Below are 22,763 nucleotides of genomic sequence, written 5' to 3' on the forward strand. Positions count from 1 at the left end.
CATCAGCCACCCTGGGAATCGAAACATGTCAGCATTGCACAACACAGGACTGTTGTATTTGATTAAATGTATCCTCCCAGTGGAAATGCTTTTTGAATTGTCTCACTACTGGGTGTGATTGTTTTGTTCCCCGTGATAGCAGCCACTTAACTCAGTTATACAATGTGGATGTTAAAGGATATCCAAGTAGCTGCTTTGTTTGTGAATTAAGACTGGTGACAATGTGTGTATCATTTGTTGTTTTGTATCACTTGTTCATGTATTGTTGTTTTACATCACACTACTTCACCACGAAGTTTGTATGTTTTTGTTTGACCTGTGGCATAAATAAGTGTAATTTGTTATAGACTAAAACTTATCTAACTTCTCTGACCCATTATTTAAATGTGGAGTAAAGTTCATAGAAATGAGAATGCCTCGAGCCAATATCAATTACATTTTTGGTTCATAGTCTGTTAAATTAATGTAGCAGCATTTGAAAGGTGACGGCTAGGCCACTTCTTGCTCTTAGTTTAATATGGCCCCGTCCAGACGCCTAGGGCCAAACCCCTTGTTGCTATTACAAGTGCCAGCAAAGCATTCCTAAGAAACACTATTGTCTCAAACCAATGAACTCTGAAACATGTTGATGGGTTGACTTATATTGTATTGCAGCATTTGCACAGTGATTCATGTATGTCGCAAGGCCATGATGAGTTCTTAGTGTTGTAGTAAGTCTACTCAGTTTGCTGTGCAGGTTAGTAGAGTGTCAAGCTATGCGCGAAGCCCGGGGTCTTTATTGTATGTGATGCTCAGACTGCTGCCTGAATCATGTCATGGCAGATTTGTGGCTGCATTTAACCATGTGTTTAACACAGATAGTCATGTTCGTACAAATTATGTTTTTGCGGTTTTGGAAGAGAATTTTTATGCTTCACTGGTCTGGTTTTGGCTTTGTAGCATAGCCTGTATGGAAAGCCATTGGTGTTGTAGGTGAGGTTTGGATTAGTGCTCCAGTCATGACAGGGCATACATGTAGCTGCACGTGTGCATGGAGTGTGGCAAAAAAAAGTATAAGATGGAGCCATTCTTGCAGAAAGAACAAACCAATCCTGTTAAATAATCCACAGGAGCTGGGTATGATTGGTGAGGTTTATTCACAGCACAGCAACACAGCAAGCAGTTTCCAGGTCCACAGGAACAGTGCAACTGACCTGAAACCTGGAGGACAGTAGTGTTCTAAGAACACTTAAAGAATAACAAAGGGAACTTAAAGGTACAGGTGAAGTTATAATAACATGAAATGTAACACATCTCCCTTCAATGCAAATGAAAGAACAACAGAAGATCATGTCACATAATCATTAAATTTAGCAGGAGCCAATCTAGAGCGATCAGAAAACTTGACTCTTGAAGCAATGGAATAATTGGTATCTATTTGAGAACATGGAGAAGAAACCAATTGTGAGGTGGGACACTTTGCAACCCGCCTAATGTTCCAGAGTCTACCATATTGGGTAATAACACTGTTGCTATAAACTTTAACTATTTTCATGGGTTTACCAAACTTATTGGAACATTTCGGAATTAAACCTGGTTTCTTAATTCTAACAACATCTCCCACAGCAAAATTTGAAGACTTAACATTCCACTTTTTATCATACCATAACTTAGTCTTAGCTTGTTTTTCTTCAACTTTCTGTGCAGCTAAGTCAACTAAATCGTCAGAGAAAGATCTATTGGCACACTTATCTCTGAACCACCAAGGACAAATGGATGAAACAGGATCACGTCCTTTGAGCAAACGAAAGTCACATCTTGGCCCCTACATGTTTTAGCATTGTCATCTTGCTAACAATTCAGTTCCTTCTCCATCCTAGTGTGTGGTTTGAGTGTGGTATGATTGTTAACACGTGAGTATGTTGAGAGATATAGTTGTTGCCAAGGGGTAATTTTAATTATTATCTTCTTTGTAGATATTTATGATTCCAATGTATTTGTTTCTGAGTTTTTTGATATGAATTGAGAATAATTCTCTGGTGAATTTTGATTGATAACAGTTGATATGAACTAAAAGAAAAAAGATAATAAAAATTTATATGTTTGGAATAAATTTAGTATATTATTTATTTTTGTCACCCGTTTGTTACATTTATAGACATAATTGCTTACTTGAAGTAGAAGGCCACTGTAGGAACGTCTCCACATTGTAATAGCAGAGATATTACCATCCTCAAAAATCTCACCCAACATAACAGGATCTTCTGCGCGAGGATTAAGTATTATACCAAATCTCCATTGATCCATCCAACCAATAACATTCACCCCTCTTTCTGCAATATATAAACAAATTTGAACACACCTGGATCTAAAAGTAATCTTGACTACAAAATGGCCTAAAATTTCTACTCTTGACCCGTTGAAACTGACTGCACGAATACCAGAAGGAAGAATGTCATTTAAACTTAACACATGTCTTAACCGTTCATCAAAATATTCCTTGGTGATAATGGTCCAAGGTGACCCTGAATCAGCCATTAAGTTGAGACTAACACCCAAAACAAACATTTCACAAATGGGTTTCTTAATATTTTGACCTTCTGAACTAATCAAAGAAATTTCTTCATCCAAATAAACTACAAAACCTTTATTGGGTGAAGAAACATTCTCTGTGCTCTCACAAACACAACTGCAGTTTTTTTGTATATCTTCCGTAACAACAGCAACTTTAACATTTGGATTTTGTACAAATTTCCCTGAATCTCTACACATATTTGAAAAATGTCCTAACCTTCCACACTTCCTACATTCTTTATTGATGGCAGGACATCTAGCAAACGAAGCAACATGCATTCTACTGCCACATTTGTAGCAAATAACAGATTTTTCAAATTTTTTATAATTTCCCGTGTTATTAAATCTGTTGTTGTTTGTATTAGGGCGTAAGTTTTCATTATGTCTTTCACCATGTTTGATCAAACAAACCTCATCATGGGAATCTGACTTACTATTGGAATGTTTCTGTACAGTAAGCATCCATTTTTCAGATTGTTCTAGTGATTTGGCTATCGAAATTGCCTCTGATAGCTTTGGATCACCTAATTCCCATAAGCGTTCTTGTGTTTTTTTATTCTTAACATGGACAATAATCTGATCTCTTAACAACTCATCACAAATAGTACCAAAATTACAATGAATGGCTAAAGATCTCAAAGCAGTTATAAATTCATCAAACGATTCTGAATCTAGTTGTGCACGAGTGTAAAACTTATACCTATTAAGAGCTATGTTAGAAACTGGTTTAAATCTTTTCTCAATTCTAAGAAGTGCTTCTTTATACACATTTGTAGATTCCCATCCTCGTCGCCAAATTTGTTAAATAATCCACAGGAGCTGGGTATAATTGGTGAGGTTTATTCACAGCACAGCAACACAGCAAGCAGTTTCCAGGCCACAGGAACAGTGCAACTGACCTGAAACCTGGAGGACAGTAGTGTTCTAAGAACACTTAAAGAATAACAAAGGGAACTTAAAGGTACAGGTGAAGTTATGATAACATGAAATGTAACAAATACCTAATCGGACCCACGGATGAGAACGTAATCTCTTGGAGAACCCTAAAGTCTTCATAATTTAAGATGGTAATGGATTATTTTTAGTCTTACTGGGTTGTAGAGCTTGGATGCCTCTACACAGAAGTACCTTCAGCATACGTTTTTTCTGAAGGAAGAGGTAACTAAGAGAAGGACCAGGAAAGAAATGTCAATTTTTGGGAGAATGGTCATAACTGGAGAAAACTAGGACCAATGTATGGTTGCACTATCTGGCAAACAGGAAGCCTTGAAATAGCTGCATCTAGCCACAGGCAGCCAGAGGAGGGCCCACATGACTGATGAGATGTGGTAGATGAAGATAACTGACAGCGGTATTCTGGATTGTTTGGGGACTTTGCAGTAAGCAAAGAAAGGGATCAAGCTGTGTGGCATGATTATATACATGTGGGAGGCAGGCCCAACACAATGGCAGCTAAAACCCAATGGGGAGTCCTAAATGTGTGAAGATATGTCAGAGTTTGGTCACATAGAATGTATTTGTGGAGCCTGATACAGGTTGTAGACCAAACTTATTCCTTTCGAATGTCTAGTGGGAGTACTTGTACTGGGGGCCAGACCGAAGTGGAATGAAACTTTGTGTTGTTTATATAGGTGAGAATTTGTTTTTCACGAGATGAACTTAGTAGCATCCCGTGATTCACTGAATGGAGGTGCTGACCCAACGGCAAGAGTGGAGGTCGAAGGGACATTGATTTAGAAAGGTGTGTCTGTGGTCGATGTAGTTCTAGCAATTAAGGTTTTCAGATTGGATGAGGGCTGGTAGTGGACCCAGTAATACTTTGAAGAGGAGAGGAGAAAAAGTGGAACCTTTTAGGATGTTGGTGTAATGGTTGAAAGGAGCCAAGAAAAAGGAAGGAATCTGGTGATATTGGATCTTCGAGAGACAGGAGGAAATCCAGTCCAAGAACAGTCCAATCAATATTGTGTTTGCGTGGTTTAAGCCGGAGAAGGCCACTTTGACTGCGAGCTCCATAGCATCATGTCACCTGAAGCTTGATAAACCTGGACATTTGCTTACAAACATTCAAATAAATGATGCCCTTATCGCAGCACACATTCGAGGTATAGGTGACAGCTCTACATCTTGCACTCGGAGCTCACTCAAGTGAGTACTACCAATATAACCAGGTCTAATGGCTAATAACCACCCCCATACTAAGCCTGACCTTAAGATGGCAGCCGACCTTTGATACCTCTGAAAGGCTGGGGATATCCAATCTATACTCCCACACCTGACATGAAAGAAATCTTGTTACTGACTTCTATTTATGAATCAGAATTCTCCAGGCCACGACTTACTCAGGGTATAAGCATGACAATAACAAGCAACCCAACTTACTTAAAACAAACTTCAGGTGGACACAATGCGTATTTACACTGGTGTGAATATTCATATTACTTTGTGTGACTTATTTAACCACTGGCTCCTTAAGACACTCTAAGGCCCACATGCATCAAAAAAAGTATTTGCGATTCAGTAATAGCGAAAAATAAGGAATCGCTATTATGTAATCGCAAAACCGAATGCAGCAATGAAATCGGAAATTATTTACGATTCGGTAAAAATCGCAAATATCATTACCGAATCTGTAATTGCGAATTCGCTATTACAGAATCGGATATTGCGAATTACCCATATTGCTGCATTTCGATGAGATAACAACCAGGAAGTTTTTCACTGATTTAACACACCTGTACCCAGGGAGAGGAGGAGGAGGAAGACTGGTGGAGCACACCCTAGAGGAACTGTTTCTGAACAGGAGCTGTGAGAAAAACACACCATGGCCACTGAAAAAGCACAAAGAGAAGGAGAAGGCAGGAAGAGAAAGATCAAGTTTAGTGACAAGAAACTTGAAATCCTCACTGAGGAAGTTGTCCAGAGACATGACCAGCTGTTTGGGAAACAATCCCTGCATGTTACAGTCAGTGTACACAAATATTTGGCTTGGGATACAAGCCAAGGTAAATGCTGTGGGGGTGACACACCGTGACATACCAAACCTGCAGAAGAGTGGTATGACCTGCGCAGACGAGCAAAAGAGAGGGTGGCAGACAGGCTAGCCGCAGCAAAAAAAAACTGGAGGGGGACCATCCAGTGAGCGTCCAAACACCCCACTGGAGGACATGGTGGAATCCACTTTGCAGCCAGAGGCAGTTGTTGGTGTGACACAGATCGACACCTCAGGACATGCAGGCACCTCCCAAGGTAAGAGCACAGCTAAACATGTGTGTTTGTCAAATGTAATCACAATCTGCCCCAAATGCATACCTTGTGTAGTGTAACACACCTGAATCCATTCCACCTTTTACTTGCAACACCCTAGTGCATTGTGGGAGTTGTTTGCAGACAAATGTAAGGGCAAGGCACGGAGGGACTAACAGAGCTCTAGTGCAGCAGAGTACAGTAAGGAAGTGACAACAGTAGACTATTTACAGTACATAAGTAGATTTAATATGACTGTGCAGGCGCAATGTTACAAACAAGTGCAAAATAAAATTAACTGAACTTGCACTGTTCCAATCACAGATGCAGCATAGGACAGTGACGTGGCTGACGACCATGAGTCTGAGGGACACATGAAACAGCATGATGAGGGACAAGACATGTCAGCATCCTCACCCATACCTGCTCCCACTCACCGCAGGAGAAGAGTACAACCACTCCCTGATTTGAAGAGTGATGAGGACAGCAACACAGGAGCCCGCACACAGCAGCCTGCACATTCACCACAATCACCACCACCACAGTCAACAATGAGGCGCAGTTCTGCAGGCAAAGGCCCAAGGCACTCCTCAGGCATGCTGAGGACGATGGCGAAACCACTGCAAGTGTCTGGAGTGGCTGAGGGTCCAGCTCCTGCAAGGGAAGAACATCCGTATCATGCAGGGCCAACTTGGAACAATGTCAAGACACATGGGTGGTATTCATGACTGCCTGAGGGAGCAAACTACTGCAATAGTTGAAGAGCACAGGGCCAACAGCTAGAGACTAGACTGTGTTGCGACTGCTATTGAGGATATGTGTAGGGTCATGCAGGCTGAGCATCTCTCAAATGGCAGGAGGCAACAGAATTCCATGGGGCGCATGCAAAGTTACACCAGGGCCATTAATAGGCTGAGTCATACCACAGCTCAGCTTTCAAGGCGTACAGTCAGCATGCAGGTGGAGATGGCCCACAGCTGCGGGGATGTGGCCAGGGGCCTCATCCAGGTCACCACAGCTGTGGAAGGACTACAGACTGCAGCAGCTAGTTGAAACCTCATACGTGCAGGGTGTGACAGTGAGGAGGGCTCCAGCCTGAGCAGCCTACTGGTACCCGTGTCACATGGCAGGAGGCGCAGTATCAGGGGTCACGCGGGCACAGAGGGGTCACTGTTGGGGGTAGCAGAGCCCACTGACAGGGCTACAGGAGTGTGTGGCAGGAGGAAGTAGAGAATTGTACATGAACCAATCTGGTGACGTAACCACAAATATGTTTCCTGTCCACACAGATAAAACAGTGCCAAGACAATGAGATTTGTTTATCTTCACCCACACTGCACTTGACTGACAATGGTATGTGTGCATCAACACAACTACCCACGTGACAAAATAAACCTTCATGAAAATACTGTGTTGTGATTACTCACCTTAGAAGTAATGTTGTGTGATTTCTGCCCGTCTCTGTCGCCCCTCTGCTGCATTTGGACCGTGTGCTGCTTGGTGTGGTTGTCTTGGCTGGATATCTTGTTTTGGCTCGCTATCAGAGACTTCCATGGGAATGCCCCTATTAGTGGCAACGTTGTGCAACACTGCACATGTAGCAACAATTTTACAGCATGTCTCAGGCCTATACTGTAAAGCCCCACCGGTTTTGTGCAGGATGCGAAACCTAGATTTGAGTACACCAAATGTCCTCTCAATCACATTGCGTGTCGCAATGTGTGCATGATTGTATCGCTGCTCCCTTTGTGTCGCAGAATTCAGATAGGGAGTGAGGATGAAAGACCTCACAGCGTATGCACTACCACCTACAGGATGTGAAAAATAGATATACATTAGTTACTGCTAAGTGTCACCATGGCGGACAGGTGGGCAAGACAGTATTACATCTGTTTACCCAGCAAATAGCCTTCTCCAAATTCACCCGCCAGCAGACGTCTGTGTATGCCACTATGCCTGAAGATGTAGGAGTCATGTGCACTGCCAGGGTAACTTGCCACTATGTCTGTGATTATTGTTTTAGAATTGCAGATTACTTGAATGTTCAGTGAATGGTATCATTTCTGGTTCTGGTAGATGTGCTCATTCACTGAGGGGGGACATATGGGTACATGTGTCCCATCAATAGAACCAATAACATCAACCTGATCAAAATCTAATTTAGTTTGCATCAATTCCTGTGGTGTTGTGGGGAACCTAATGTGGTGGTGTATCCTCTGCAACATGGCCTTGAGGAAAGCGTTGAAAAAGCGCGATAGGGAACTTTGAGAGACACCGCCAGCTGCTGCAATTACTCCTTGGAAGGTCCCTGAAGCTAGGAGATGCAGAGAGCATAGGACCTGCATATGGGTGGGGATGGCATGTGTCCTGCAAGTCTGACGATGCAGTATTGGGTCCAACTCAGCAATGAGATCTAAGATTGTGGCAGCATTCAGCCTATATTTATCATAAATTTCTTTCTCCGTCTGCCCTAGCAAAGTGACGCGCACTCTGAAGATTCTCTACTGTATCCTCCTTCTCTGTGCTCTGCTCTTAGCCTCATCCTCCTCGCCATGGTGTAGAGCGCTGCCATTGTGAGACACTCTGATGCATTCTGGGACTGTTTAAGTAGGTTGCTGATGATTCACACCTGATTTGTTGCATGTGAGATTTTTACCACCTGGTATGATTTGTTCTCATTTATTAGATGCAATTTGCGATTCTTGATTAATTCTGTATTTGCGAATTCTTGTTGCACAGGAGATTGCGATTTCTTATTTGCGATTCCATGTTATAGAATCGCTAATCAGATTTGGTGAATTAGAAATCGCAAAATTTGCGAAAAGTAAGGTTTTCTGCGAATATGCTTCATGAATTGGAAGAAGCTATTTTGCGATCGCCAGCTGCCTTTTTTTTAGATTCGCAATGTTTGCGATCGCAAATTTGCTTGGTGCATGTGGGCCATAGGCACTAAAAAGGGCAGACTCTAAACATGACCAAAAGGAGCTGTGGAAGCCGTTTTTAGGGCTCGGCTGAAACGCGCGGAAGCGCGTCTCCGCCGAGAACTTATTGTGGCCGTGTCTCCTTTCAAGGAGACATTCCTGGCCACGCGCATCGCCTTGGAGGCGATTCGAAAGGAGCACGCGCACGCGAATGCGCTCGCTGCATTCACAGGGCTCGGCTGAACGCGCGGAAGGAACGGGGACTGTAATGCTTGTCATTATTGCTGCAGTTTTCATTTAAATTAATATTGCTCTTTTTTGGGAGGGGGTGTCGGGTAATTGCTGAAGTTTGCTGCCTGTACATTTTCTTCTGTTCTGCTTCTTTTGTTGTGCTTATTTGTGTTGCTTTTTCTTTTGTACCGAGGTTGACTGACAGCTCACGGGGGTTGAGGGCGCAGGGGGGCGGCTGAGAATAAAACCTTTTTATTTTTAGTGCTGGATTTACATAAACAGTGTCTAGTTTTGCGTAATCTGCCGGCTCCTTTTCTCCTTTATGGGCATGAAGCCTGCCTAAGTGGTGGAGCCGTATTAATTGCTGTTCATGTGAAGTGCTGGGCGGAGGGGGCGTCTTTCTTGCAGGCTCTCTCTCCCTCCGCCGGCGGTGGCAGACGCTTTCACGGCGTTGCTCTCTGCGTCCACAGCTCTTGTTCGCCGTGCGTGGCCTGCGAATGCTGATGATCCAGGGCTTGGGAAATGCCTATTGACGTTTACACAGCGCTCCAAAACCAACCAGCCTTTGAGATTTGTACAGACAACAAAGTAGATGCCGCAAACAGTAATTACGTTCCTGAACTTCTCAGGCGTGCAAGAATGGAGCCTGGTGTGCTCCTAATCACGTTAATGATACGTCTGCCGGGTCTGTTTTCCCTGCACAGCGCTCTCGATTTCGGTCTGTGTTGTCAACCACCAAAGAGAATTCCAGCGCTTCGTTCCTCACTTGGCGCCAGTTCTCTTACATTTTATACCTCCAAAGTGATGTTCAGCCGGTCTACAGCCCACTTACTTTCCTCCCTTGGCGCTATTTCTGTTAGCGTTGTATAGCGCCATCCTTGGGCCATATCAGTATTCGGCCATGTCCTTCTCCCCTTTGGTGCTGTTGGTGTTTGTCCGGAGATCCGCTCAGTGCGCCTCTACGAGGCTTGTGCTCGTAGGTTCACCTTCTTCACTCTATTTGTTTCCCGACGATTATATTGTATGCCACAGGGCCTTCCATTGCGTCCTTACTCTGCACTACTTGGGATCCTGGCTCAGTTTTGTGCCAAGAAAACGCCCTGTACTGCTATTTTCATTGCATAATTTAGCTAAGTTACACAGCGCCCACAGGAGTGTCCTTCCCATGCGTGCTTCCCTTTTTAGGGCTCGAGTGAGTGCAGAGTAGTGAGTGCAGAGTAGTGAGTGCAGAGTAGTGAGTGCAGAGTAGTGAGTGCACATCATCAGAGCTGTATGAATTATAACTGTATCAGCCCCGTGCGTGAGGTGCATCATCCACATTGCTCAGGCCACCCAAATTCCTGCACTCTCTACCACACTGCTTTCAAGAACAGCATACTCTTGCACACACACTCACTGCTCACCAATTCAAAGTTTGCTAAACATTTTATGCAACGCATTGTCATACACAATGCCAATAACTCAAACTTTAATGCTGCGAGCCCTATTGCATTGTAAATGCTTGTTATAATTATTTTCTAACCTAAATGGGCTGCCTACTTTTTGATACCAAATATATACTTTAAAAGCCTGTAGAACGTGCACACAAAAAAATTAAATTAATGCTTCTACAGTTGCTGAATGTAAGCTGCTCTCGTAACACAAGGCTTGCTCAAGAATCACATTCAGACCGTAAATAATGCTAGCTTGGCAACAGGGCCTGGGACACACCATAATTAGAAGCGCCACAGTCTACGTGTCCTTCATTGTAACTGATGTTGCAAATCATTTCTTTAGAAAATACAGTTATTAGTACGTTGCATTAGCTTGGAAAGTTCCAAAATGTCACACGCAGGGAACACGTGGGTAGGAACAGCTCCACCACCTCAGACCATGCAGGTATCACACAATGTTTCCTCTTCTGAATGGTGCAACTTGCTGAGGCTACGGATGGGCAGGAGCCGCCCCTTTACTTAATTTCTGAAGAAATTGTAGTGTAGTTCCTATTATCCCAATAGGCTCTGCGCATTGGAATAATACCTTCAATAGTATAGGCCTAGACAGACGTTAACTAGGTCTACTACTGTCGATATTAGACTTAAAGTTTTGGGTTTGCCAGCTAGCTCAGAGTTCACTAGAAACTTTCTCGAATGTTCAGGAAGGAGTTAACTTCCCAGATTAGACAAGAAGGGATTTAGTTTCTGACAACCATAGAACATGACAACTTTGCTCTCCCCTAATCAAGAGTGTATCTCGAGAGTCGTGTGAACAAAAGGCAATTTATTTTACTCAGTCAGTACGTGCATTCTTAGTCTCATCAGATTGTAGAGAAAAGGAAGAGACGGGCGTGTTCAATAAAAGATGTTATTTATTGATCAGTCTCTTTTCTCATACAAGAGAAATGGATCGATATTATTGCAATACTTATAGTTAAGTAAAGTGCATACATTAAAAGCAGAAGTATAAAATAATACTGTAAAAACATTGATATGGTTTCTAAGTCATATGAAGGTTTAAAATGAATAAAATATATTACATACACATATACATTTGACTAAACGTACTCAACTGGTGTTTCTAGATACGCCTACCCCGTGTACCTGACCTAAGCCTAATACGTGGGCGGGAATAGAAAGTTACAGTTTAAGTTAAGTTTGTTTTTGCCAAGTGACTGACTAAAGAATTCTCTGCGAGGGGTTATTCAGTTCTGTACCTGGAAGTTAGGATGAATGAGGGATGGTATCTCTCTTCTCTGCTCTCGATATTCCAGGCTGCCTGCGAGGGCTACCCGGAAACGCCGGTGCTGGATTTCTCGGCAGGAGAAAGCAGCGCGTCTCGTTCTCAGCGCGTCAGGAAGGCGGGGCTGCGCCAGCGGGGTCTGCTCTGCTCTGGGCTTCGGCAAGTATGGCTGCTCCGTCTCGTCACCACCGCGTGTGTTTGCATAGGGCAATATCGGTAATATTTATACCTTTAAGGTGCCGAGATTGACGTAAGGATGGACATAGATACGTCAATAAGGATGTCATACGACCAGGTTGTTAGCACATTCTTTTGCTGAAGTTCTCGGTGAAATCAAAACAATGGCCGCAGGGTTTTTCCCAGGTTGTCATAGGTTTGATTTGTTATGAGAACTCCGTATGCCTTATCAGGGGCTGGAGGAATATCGCTTGTCTAATTAGATCACAAGCGTTATGACCTAATCAGATAACACGTTCCTGTGCCGTAGTGTGGCTTCGTCAGATAACGGTATCTGCATCATGGGGGTTTGCTGCCTCATGGGCTGACTGCTAGTTAACTTGTTGGTTTGTTAACCAGAATAGGGTCAGGAATAGGGGGATCGATTCAGAACCTATAGGAATACATCACACCCACTCCACGCTAACTATGGTCATATTTACTAATCTATGCATAGTACAACATAGTGCAACATACTATAGAGTAGTGTGTATACCTTACCACCCCAAAATACATAAATGCATTTTGAAATTTACAAATATACGGAAAAATTGCAGTCATATGTATTGTATGCACTCAAGCTGTAGAATAATGCTAAAGTAATCACGCATTGGTATACAATATTGCTATTCGGTATATGAGAATTTACACATGAAATGGCTCTTAATACAGAAAAAAAGTTCGAGACCATTTCATCACAGAATAAAATATTCATGAACATGCCAGCGGGCAGCTAAAGTTTATAAGCTATAAGTCTATAAGCTATCTAAGTTTAGAAATCTTAGTTCTCCAAGAATAGTTCTTACTTTAAGCAGAAGATAGTGTCCCGAAAAATATGCAAAAATATTTTGGGGCTGCTGAAAAAGTTGCTGTCCGTGAACTGGAGGGAAAATTGTTCATGTGACTTTATTATTAAAGTTGAAGGCCAAATTCAGGGAACGCCGTGTACGAGTTTGTTCAAAAGTCTCTATTTCTGTTCTGGTGAGAACATCATATCATTTAGACTCTCGAAAAAGTTGTCAACAGCTTCCTGGGAGAGTTCCACTAACTCGGAAATAGGTGTAACCATGCATTCATGCGCATGATTGTCTCCATTGACATTCTGATTTGGATTGCTGACAGAAGGTCGTACCTGATCGATGCTGCTTTCATCTTGAACTTCACTACCCCTTAATCGTAGTGGTGAAGCTTCCACGAATGCCGTCATCAGGATTGGTAGCCTTTGAGGGCAGCACAAAGCATGAACCTTGATTGGGCTCAACAATGTTTCTGCATCCATTGGCGCATCCGATTGTAGCGTCAGACAGGTGTCTAACACGCATTCTTCTCCGCATAGCAGGCACCTTAATACAGGTAAAACACATCGTTGCCACATAGGTCGAAATGATAGAAACCAAGTCATGTTCAGGTCTCTAAGCCGGGATAGTCCCAGGATTCTTGATATCCGGTCCCGGTATCCAATGGCTAGGATCGTTTCTTCCCTTGTCGCAGGTGTTTTGTCTGTGACATGGTTTGCCATAACGAAAAATAAGGACTAGGAATAGGATTCCTGCAATCAGTCCTAAAATGAGGGGAAGTCCGCCAAAAATCGAATGGACGAAGTCTGGAAAAATACCCAGTATGGCTTTGAATGGTGTTAATGCCATCGAAAATACTGTCTTAAATACTTTTGAGACACCGCTGGTATCTGAAATATTTAAGATTTCATTCAGGATTTCTGCGAAATGTATGGGGGAATTAGTTGATAACAATGAATGTATCTCTGCAGTCGTCCTTGCGACTTGTAGATCATACGTTTCTTTTGATGACGTGAGCCGTGTAGGCGTCTGAAGAAGCACTGTTTTCATTCTGCTTAAAGTATCTATTCGAATAGAAGTAATTTTCAAGTTGGGCCATGCCCATGCCTCCCTGTCTGGAAAGGAGCTGGGGAACAATGAGTGTCCACAGCACTTGACCTTCGCAGTCGTAGTTACGAGATAAGGAGTCCCGGGCATAAGACTACAGCATCTGCGGTCTACAATTAGAATGTAACTCCCATTATAGAGTCTTTGAAAGAATGGTTCTATCTCTGTTGCAGGTGCGCCTTGCTGGTGACATGAAAGGTTATTTGAGTTCCCTTCACAGGCTCCATGCAAACTAATTCCGTTACAAAGAAGTGTACCGCTTAGTGACATTGCACAATTATTGCCACTAAGAAACACTTTCTGTCCTTTATTACTGACACATGCATGTGAATAGGGCAGGTTCCATGTTGTTTTTATGTACCCTTTTCCCAATTTCTCGTACATGCCAGCCTGTATATATTTTTGGCAGTATTGAAACCTGAAGGTTGAAATTGGAATATTTATTATTCCATGTATTATCCATTCACTGACAGGTCGTTCTGACATTGTCACTGGTAATCTCTCAAGTTTCTCAATGCTCAGGATTGTATAATCAGCTCCCTTTTGGGCCATACTGATTTGTCTATCAGTAAGGTTAAAGATATAGAATAGTGACGTTGTGTTGATTAAACGCCAAGGCACATAGCCTGAACGCAGATTTTGTAACGTCCAGCCAAGCTGTACAATAGAACGCAATTGGGACTGACCGTGTTGTAATAACAGTAAGTCTTGCGATAATATGTCGATTGCTGAAGACACAATGCTGTCCAAAGAAAAAATTCTGGAGGACAGAGTCATTAACCCATTGTCCACTACAGAAAGTGATTTTTCCAAATTAATACGGTCAATTTCCCGTATTCTCTCTGCTGTTTCAATTTGAGTAACCTTCCAGGCCTCATTGTATGCTGCATATACAGAGGCTGCTATGAAACGCTTTTGACGCTGTTTGCGTGGTCCCATAGGGAAATCACGCAAGTCAGCACCATCAGTAAGTAAAGTTAGGTGTTGCTTAATTTCTGCCAGTGTGGAAGTTTGTAGCCATTGAAGGCATAATTTGCCCACACTGTAGGTGGTTATTATCCCTGGGTGATGTATTTGAGGATATCTAGGGTCTGGCCTGGTCATTTTGAACCCCTGTGTTTTGTTCAGGAATCTGTCTTGACAGTTATTAGTATCTGTGGGCCAGATCAACCACTGTTTCCAATCAGGATGTGTTCTGTTTTGGTTTAATACATAATTTACGTCTATCTCTTCTTCTGTGGAGCTATTGCTGAACATTGTTGGCTTTGGAATAGACGGTTTATTTGAGTCTTTGATTTTGGCTAAGCCAAGACAGGTGGTTTGTTGAACAGTGTCATTTAAAAATATAATTTGTTCTGGGATCATGCAGGCTCTAAACAAAGATTCTATACCCTGTACTTGCCATTCTTTTGTGCCCCAAACACTTTTCAATTCAACATTTTTGTCCCAATAATCAAAACCAAAAGTATTCATTTGTTCAAAGAATGAGTCCGAATATATCAATTTTGTGTTTGTTATCATGGTCTTTGTCCCTGTCTTATTTGACAATTTGAAATAAAATGTTTCAGCATTACTTATGTTAAAACCTGAAAAGTATTAATATTTGTCGTAAACGGTTCTTGAGCTCCCTTTTGGAGGTGTTGCACAATGTTCCCATTGATTATAATTTAAAACATTTCTAGGTTGTGCAGATCTATGTAGAAAATGGTTACCATAATGGTTATAACAGTACATACTATCATAATTTGTAGAACCCTGCAAATAATCATGTTTGGTAAATTTAGCAGACATTACTAAGTCAGACATCATACTATTAATGCTTTCGAAGTCCCAATCATCAGCAAATGAGCTTGGTTTTACAAAGTCACTCAATGAGATCTTAATTTGGTGTGGATATTTCAGGATTTCGACCGGACCATAAATTTCATAGTCAGTGTTGTCCCATGCTACCCCACCCGGTATAGGATTGGCTGTGAAGTTGGCTGAAGAAAGTTCTCTTTTCTCGACGGGTGAAGATGTGTGTGGTTTGAGGATCAAGTTGATTTTCTGACTTGCTGTGTCCATTTTAGCATATTTTCCCTCAATGAAGCGTCCCAAAGTTAGTACCATGATGAGCCAAAGTATGAGGATAAATGCACCAAAACCCACCCAAAATTCAAGCCATGGAGAAATCAGATATGTTTCTTTCAGTTGTTTCAAAAGGTCTTTAGCTTTATCTTTAAAGGTTTTTGATGATGGCTGTGTCTTTGATTCACTGAAGCCTTCAGAGGAATCATCGAAGTTTATGAAGTAGCCGGATGCAGTTCTGTCAATAGTTCCAATTGGTTCAGGATTACTGTTTCTTGCATTTGCACTTGGTACTTCATTATAGATTGGTGTGTCTCTGCTAAATGTTTTTATTTGGGTTTTCAGAGGTCTAAGTTCCATTGCATTGTTGCATAGTCCTTGTTGTTCTTCTGTAGGCGTTTCGAATGTAATGAGCCTCTTAGTTAGGACCTCTGTACTGGTAGCAAACCTTGGTGTTCTGCTACTTATTGGGAGTCCACTTGGCCTACTATTTGTTATCGGCCACATGATTGTGGTTTTACCAGGTCGATGGATACAACTCGGTTCTCCTTTTTACCAGCAAGTGGCGGTAGTACAACTGATCTTGTCCCGTTGACAGACAAGACAGGAACTGCTTTTCTGTAAGAAGGCCCAAATTCCTTCTTTACCGCGATCTTTTCTCTGACTAGATCCCCGACTTTTGGAATCCAGACAGGTCTTGCTGGAACAGGTGGTGGTTCTTCAGTGGTTGTTGGCTGTTGTTTCAACTTTATGTTGCTCAGGTCTTTTCTTGTTTTGTTTAAGTCCTGCAAAATAGCCAAACGGTCTTTGATATCAAAGCTTTTTTCTTTCACCACTGAAGTCTGACTATCAAGGTCAGAGATCAACATCCTAGTTCCAAATAATAATTCGTACGGACTGAATCCCTTCAGAGAATTTCTTGGCAAGTTATTTAGACTACGTTGGACACTTATTAGATGTTTGACCCACCCAGCTCCCGAACCTAATACCTTTGCCGTTATAGATTGCTTTATGTCACGTTTTTTTCTTTCAACAATTCCGTTCCCCTCAGGGTGAAATGGACAAGAGTACCGCAATGCCACGCCCATGCTGACCATGGCCTCCTTATAAGCTCTAGAGCTAAAAGCAGGACCGTGGTCTGAATGCAGCATGCCAATTGCGTATGTGCCGATAAAGACTCGCAAATCTTTTATAACAGTTCTGGCGTCAGCCGTTCGCTGGGGCCACATCCATATGAATCTCGTACATGAGTCCACTGCAACCAAGATATATTTATAGTTACCATCCCTTTGTAAGGGACCACAGTGGTCTAGGTAAACACAGGCTAACGGTTTATCCGAGATTAGAAGGGGCGTCTGCGCTGGACGTCTCACCGTTGATACTTTCATTCTTTGACATATTTCACATTCTAAAACATAATTCCTTGTTTGTCTTCTCATTTGTGGCCACCAGTATCTCTGTTTTAATAATGATACTGTGGCTGAGACGCCAGCATGTATAGAAGCAAGCCCTTCGTGTGCCGCTATTATAAGTCCTAACCTATGTTCCATGTTTGGAATTGCCCTATCCCCCACTCCAGGGATTTGAGCAAAAGGAACATTGTTTGTATCAGTTAGGTATGCGTATTTTACAGGAAAGCCTTTCGGGAGTGTTTCTATCGAATCCTTTTCTGAAGCGCTGACAGCTTGTAATATTTCGCTGTCTATTTTTGTTTTTGACCGGGTGATGGCAGCTACGGAAGCCGTTTGCACAGCTGCCTTCGCGGCCTCATCAGCCAATGAATTCCCTGCAACGTGAACGCCATCATGTTGATGACTCAGTGTATGTATCACGTGAGTCTTTGGTAGTTCTTTTTGCAAAAGAACTACTTGTTCCCAGAGCATTTTATGCTTGATTGTGCCTCCTTTTGCATCCTTAAAACCATTTTGAAGCCAGATCTGCAAGTATTCATTATAAGACTGAACGCAATAATACGAATCGCACACTATGAGTGTGGGGAATTCTCGATCGGTATTTTCAAGCGCCATCTTGAACGCCAGTAGTTCAGCTCGCTGAGCTGTACAATCTCCTAAAGATTGTGTTTTAGTGATTGCTGGTTTAAATCTTCCTTCGTGCCAGCGACCTTTAACGATCGCGCACGCAGCACTGTAAGCTTGCTTACCCCCCACTGCGGGTTGTGCTGATCGGTCTGTATATATTATACAGCCGTAGTGTTCTAGAGGCAGAATTTCGGTCGGCGGAGGGCATTCAAATTCATATTGGAGAAATTCTTGTGTTTTTAAGTAAGGATCAAATTCGTACGCCACGTCTGTTGCAGCAAGAGAATTAGCCCATTGTATCCATCTCGGATGGAGCGCTTTAGCATTTGGAATGCTTGCTTTTGTTACAGCCTCTAAGGCTGGTATCGGTGTCACGATTATTATTCGTTTACCTTGTGCCAGGGCTCGTTCTTTTGCTATAGCTGTCTGTGTTGCGGTAAGAATTTTTTCCGTTGGGCTAAATTTCATTTCAGCCTTAGTGTATAAGTGTGATTTGAATGCAATTGGTACCTTTTCTCCCTCATTAGAGGTCAGGTATGTGAATCCGCATCTCCCTGGGATGACTCGAATCACAAGATTGCGTGTGTTATCACGTGTTTCTAATTTTGTTTTAATTAGCATGTCTGTTTGTAAGGATCTCAAAATTTCTGTGTGTATTTGAGTCCAATTGGATCTTTTAAAATCTGGTTTTATCAGATCATAAAGGGGTTTGACCCTTTCTGCGTAATTTGCAATGTATGTTCTTCCGAAATTTAGGAAGCCTAGAATTGACTGTAGGTTTTTTAGTGTTCTAGGTGCTTGGAGTACGGCACATTTTTCTAGAAAATTGTCAGCCAGGCTTTTGCCTTCACTTGATAATTCATATCCTAAGAACAGGACTGTCAGATGGGCAATTCTGGATTTTTTAAAGTTGAATTTGTAACCCTCTGCTGCGAACCCAAGTATTATGGTGTTCACTCTCTTCAAGTGAGTCTCCAAGTCATCATCTGTTAAGTATATGTCGTCGACATACGATAATGCTTCGTCGTCATATATTTGTAGTAATTCTGTTACTCTCGCTGAGAATACTCCCGGGCTGTTCTTGTACCCCTGGGCTAACCGACAGAATTGCTTTTGAGTGCCATTTATTGAGAATGCAGACAAATATCTGCTCTCTGGTGCTATGTTTTGACAAAAGAATCCATTAGAGATGTCTAAGGTTGTTTTGTATTTTTTGCGCACTATGTTATTCATTAGTGCAGCACTATGCGAGTTTTGCACTGCAAAAGTTTTGCAACATGAGTTAAGGTGTCGGTAATCCAAAACTAGACGATATGAATTGTCTGGTTTGAAGACCGGAAACAAAGGGTTGTTCATTTGTGAGGTGCAAGTTTCAATCACGCCCTGGTAATCTAGCTGATCTAGGATTTCTTTTACCTGTTTTTTAGCTTCTTGCTTAATTGGGTACTGCCTTTGTGCAGTAGGTTGTGATTTTAACTGGATTTTGTGAGGAGGAGAGTCCTCATCCCATCCTACGTGATTTTTATATAAAGCAGGAGCTAGAGCTACTGCCCACTTTCTAGCAAGTGTGTATTTTTTATGAATTGGGATGTGATTTGAGAAGGCAGGCATAATTATTTCTTCGCCATGAGGGCACTCCCTGACAAACTCTGGTGGCCAGTCTTTCTCAGCTAGAAGAATGTCATAGCCCTTGGAGAGATTATCCCAAAATAGTCCCCTTATTTTTCTAGTCTTATCCCCCTCTATACGTAATGTTATTTCGTATATTTTGTGAGGTTTGCTAACTCTGGTGTCTGCAGTTTCCACTTGAAGATATTCATTCGTGTCCACTGTCTCCAGATGATTCATAAGGACTTTGCGAGCTATGCTCACTTCTGCTGCGCTGTCTAGCATTTTCTGAGCCCATTCTCCGTTTTTCAGTTGTGTCCTCAGTATTCTCGGCATTGTTAACTACCTTGATACTGGCTACCTTCTTTTTTGGAAATTGTAATTTCTTTTTTAGCTGAGCAGGTTCCTTGTCTTTGGACTTGGCGTGCTCTTCTCTTTGTTCTGATCGTCCTCTTCTTTCCGATTTCTGCGAGGAAGTCTGAAAAGATTGAGAGGGACGTGTATCAATGTCTTGATATCTATCAGGCTTTTTTATATTATCCCTATTTCTAAGGTTATATCTTTTCCCAGAGGGGTCACTCTGGGGTGACCTGTGTCTTTGGTTCGGAGATTTTTCTCTTCGCCTAGGAGACCTTCCTCTGGACTGGAATTTCTTTTCTTTAGGATTGGATTGTTTGTTTCCATCCCAGCTCTTTTTCTGTGATGTTGAATTATTATTAAAAAATATTTTTTCAGGACTTTCAATCAGTTGTGGTTTTACTGGTATTCCACCTAAACTATCTCTGCCTAGTTCCTCATAGGATTTTTCTATGATTCTGGCAATTTCAGCTGGTTGGTCTGCTATATCTGTCTCCTTTAACCTCTGGCGGATCGCCACGTTTGCTGCTTCTCCCTTTATGTTGGCTAATAATATAGCTGAGACCTGCTTGAAGTCTTTTAGTAATTTCATACCAAGAGTTAAAGCGGGTTCTGGACCATATTCGTCTTGAATTTGTTTTAGCACATCTGGTATTACCGAAATGGATGGAACACCGTGCGTTTTTGTGTAGATGGAAGCGAAGACTGTACCCCAAGTGTCACAGTCCTCAATGTGTGGTGCGATTCCCATTGGAAGACAGATAGTCAGAATCCTGTGTTTTTCTAATGGGGTGGTGTCAGGAAACACCGCCTCTATTTGGGTGATTTTCTGTGCCAACCAGAATGGTATTTGTTCCCGTTTAGCCGGTACTTTACCTAGGCAGGATTGTATGTTCTGTGGTGTAATTTTATTTGTGTTCCCCTGGTGAGGGGTCAGCTGTGGAATTTTAATCGCTGGCTGAATTGTTGAAGTCCGCATCACATACTGGACTAATTGTCTGTGTATTTTTATTAGTTGTTTTAGCTGTGTTAAAAGGTTTGCTGCAGACATCCCATCGATGTCTGGATGTGGTGTGTATCCGGCTAGGACCGGCCACGTTGCTCCTGGTCTACCTAAAGGACCGAGCCTGGTGATGTGATTATTATGTTTTAGGGCGCCATCAAATAAGAGCAGGTGCTCTTGAAATTTGAGTGGTACTTCCACCTCCTCGAAAGGAGTGTACGTTTCAGGAGGTTCCTCTATTTTGTAATAATGGAAGTACTTTGTTACAGCATTTGCTGCTGGAAAATGTATCCATGAATAGTATACCTCTGTCTGCCGATATTCGTGTGCCTCAATTACGAATATGACTGTACCACCTCTAGGTGTCAGTCCATTTTCTATAAGTTTTAAGGTTATAGATTTCCTTTTGATGACCGGGATGAGTATTATCTCCGGGTCTGCATTTTGTAGTGCAGTATCAGCTTCTGCTATGTCAGCTGCTAATCTAACTGCCTCTCTTTCTTCATCACTGTCTACCATTTTACCGACAGGATGGTTATTTTTTTTGTTTGCAGATCAGGTTTCTTATGGAAACGAAAGATTAGATGCACAATATTTTGGAACTGTTTTATCCTTCAACGTTGACTAAACCAAGTACCATACATAGGAGTTTCCTCCTGCGAGGTTTGGCGGATATTACCTTTTACCCACTCCAAACGTCTTTGGAGTATTATGGGAGAAAGGGGTCTGAGTGAGAAAGCACGACTGAGTTACTTTAAATGTCTTACGTTAGTTTTATCGCCCTTTCCAAACGCGTTGGGCGCCATGTAGTGTAGTTCCTATTATCCCAATAGGCTCTGCGCATTGGAATAATACCTTCAATAGTATAGGCCTAGACAGACGTTAACTAGGTCTACTACTGTCGATATTAGACTTAAAGTTTTGGGTTTGCCAGCTAGCTCAGAGTTCACTAGAAACTTTCTCGAATGTTCAGGAAGGAGTTAACTTCCCTGATTAGACAAGAAGGGATTTAGTTTCTGACAACCATAGAACATGACAACTTTGCTCTCCCCTAATCAAGAGTGTATCTCGAGAGTCGTGTGAACAAAAGGCAATTTATTTTACTCAGTCAGTACGTGCATTCTTAGTCTCATCAGATTGTAGAGAAAAGGAAGAGACGGGCGTGTTCAATAAAAGATGTTATTTATTGATCAGTCTCTTTTCTCATACAAGAGAAATGGATCGATATTATTGCAATACTTATAGTTAAGTAAAGTGCATACATTAAAAGCAGAAGTATAAAATAATACTGTAAAAACATTGATATGGTTTCTAAGCCATATGAAGGTTTAAAATGAATAAAATATATTACATACACATATACATTTGACTAAACGTACTCAACTGGTGTTTCTAGATACGCCTACCCCGTGTACCTGACCTAAGCCTAATACGTGGGCGGGAATAGAAAGTTACAGTTTAAGTTAAGTTTGTTTTTGCCAAGTGACTGACTAAAGAATTCTCTGCGAGGGGTTATTCAGTTCTGTACCTGGAAGTTAGGATGAATGAGGGATGGTATCTCTCTTCTCTGCTCTCGATATTCCAGGCTGCCTGCGAGGGCTACCCGGAAACGCCGGTGCTGGATTTCTCGGCAGGAGAAAGCAGCGCGTCTCGTTCTCAGCGCGTCAGGAAGGCGGGGCTGCGCCAGCGGGGTCTGCTCTGCTCTGGGCTTCGGCAAGTATGGCTGCTCCGTCTCGTCACCACCGCGTGTGTTTGCATAGGGCAATATCGGTAATATTTATACCTTTAAGGTGCCGAGATTGACGTAAGGATGGACATAGGTACGTCAATAAGGATGTCATACGACCAGGTCGTTAGCACATTCTTTTGCTGAAGTTCTCGGTGAAATCAAAACAATGGCCGC

The sequence above is a fragment of the Lissotriton helveticus genome, chromosome 12 (genome assembly GCF_964261635.1).
Source record: "Lissotriton helveticus chromosome 12, aLisHel1.1, whole genome shotgun sequence".
In the NCBI taxonomy this organism is placed as follows: Eukaryota; Metazoa; Chordata; class Amphibia; order Caudata; family Salamandridae; genus Lissotriton; species Lissotriton helveticus.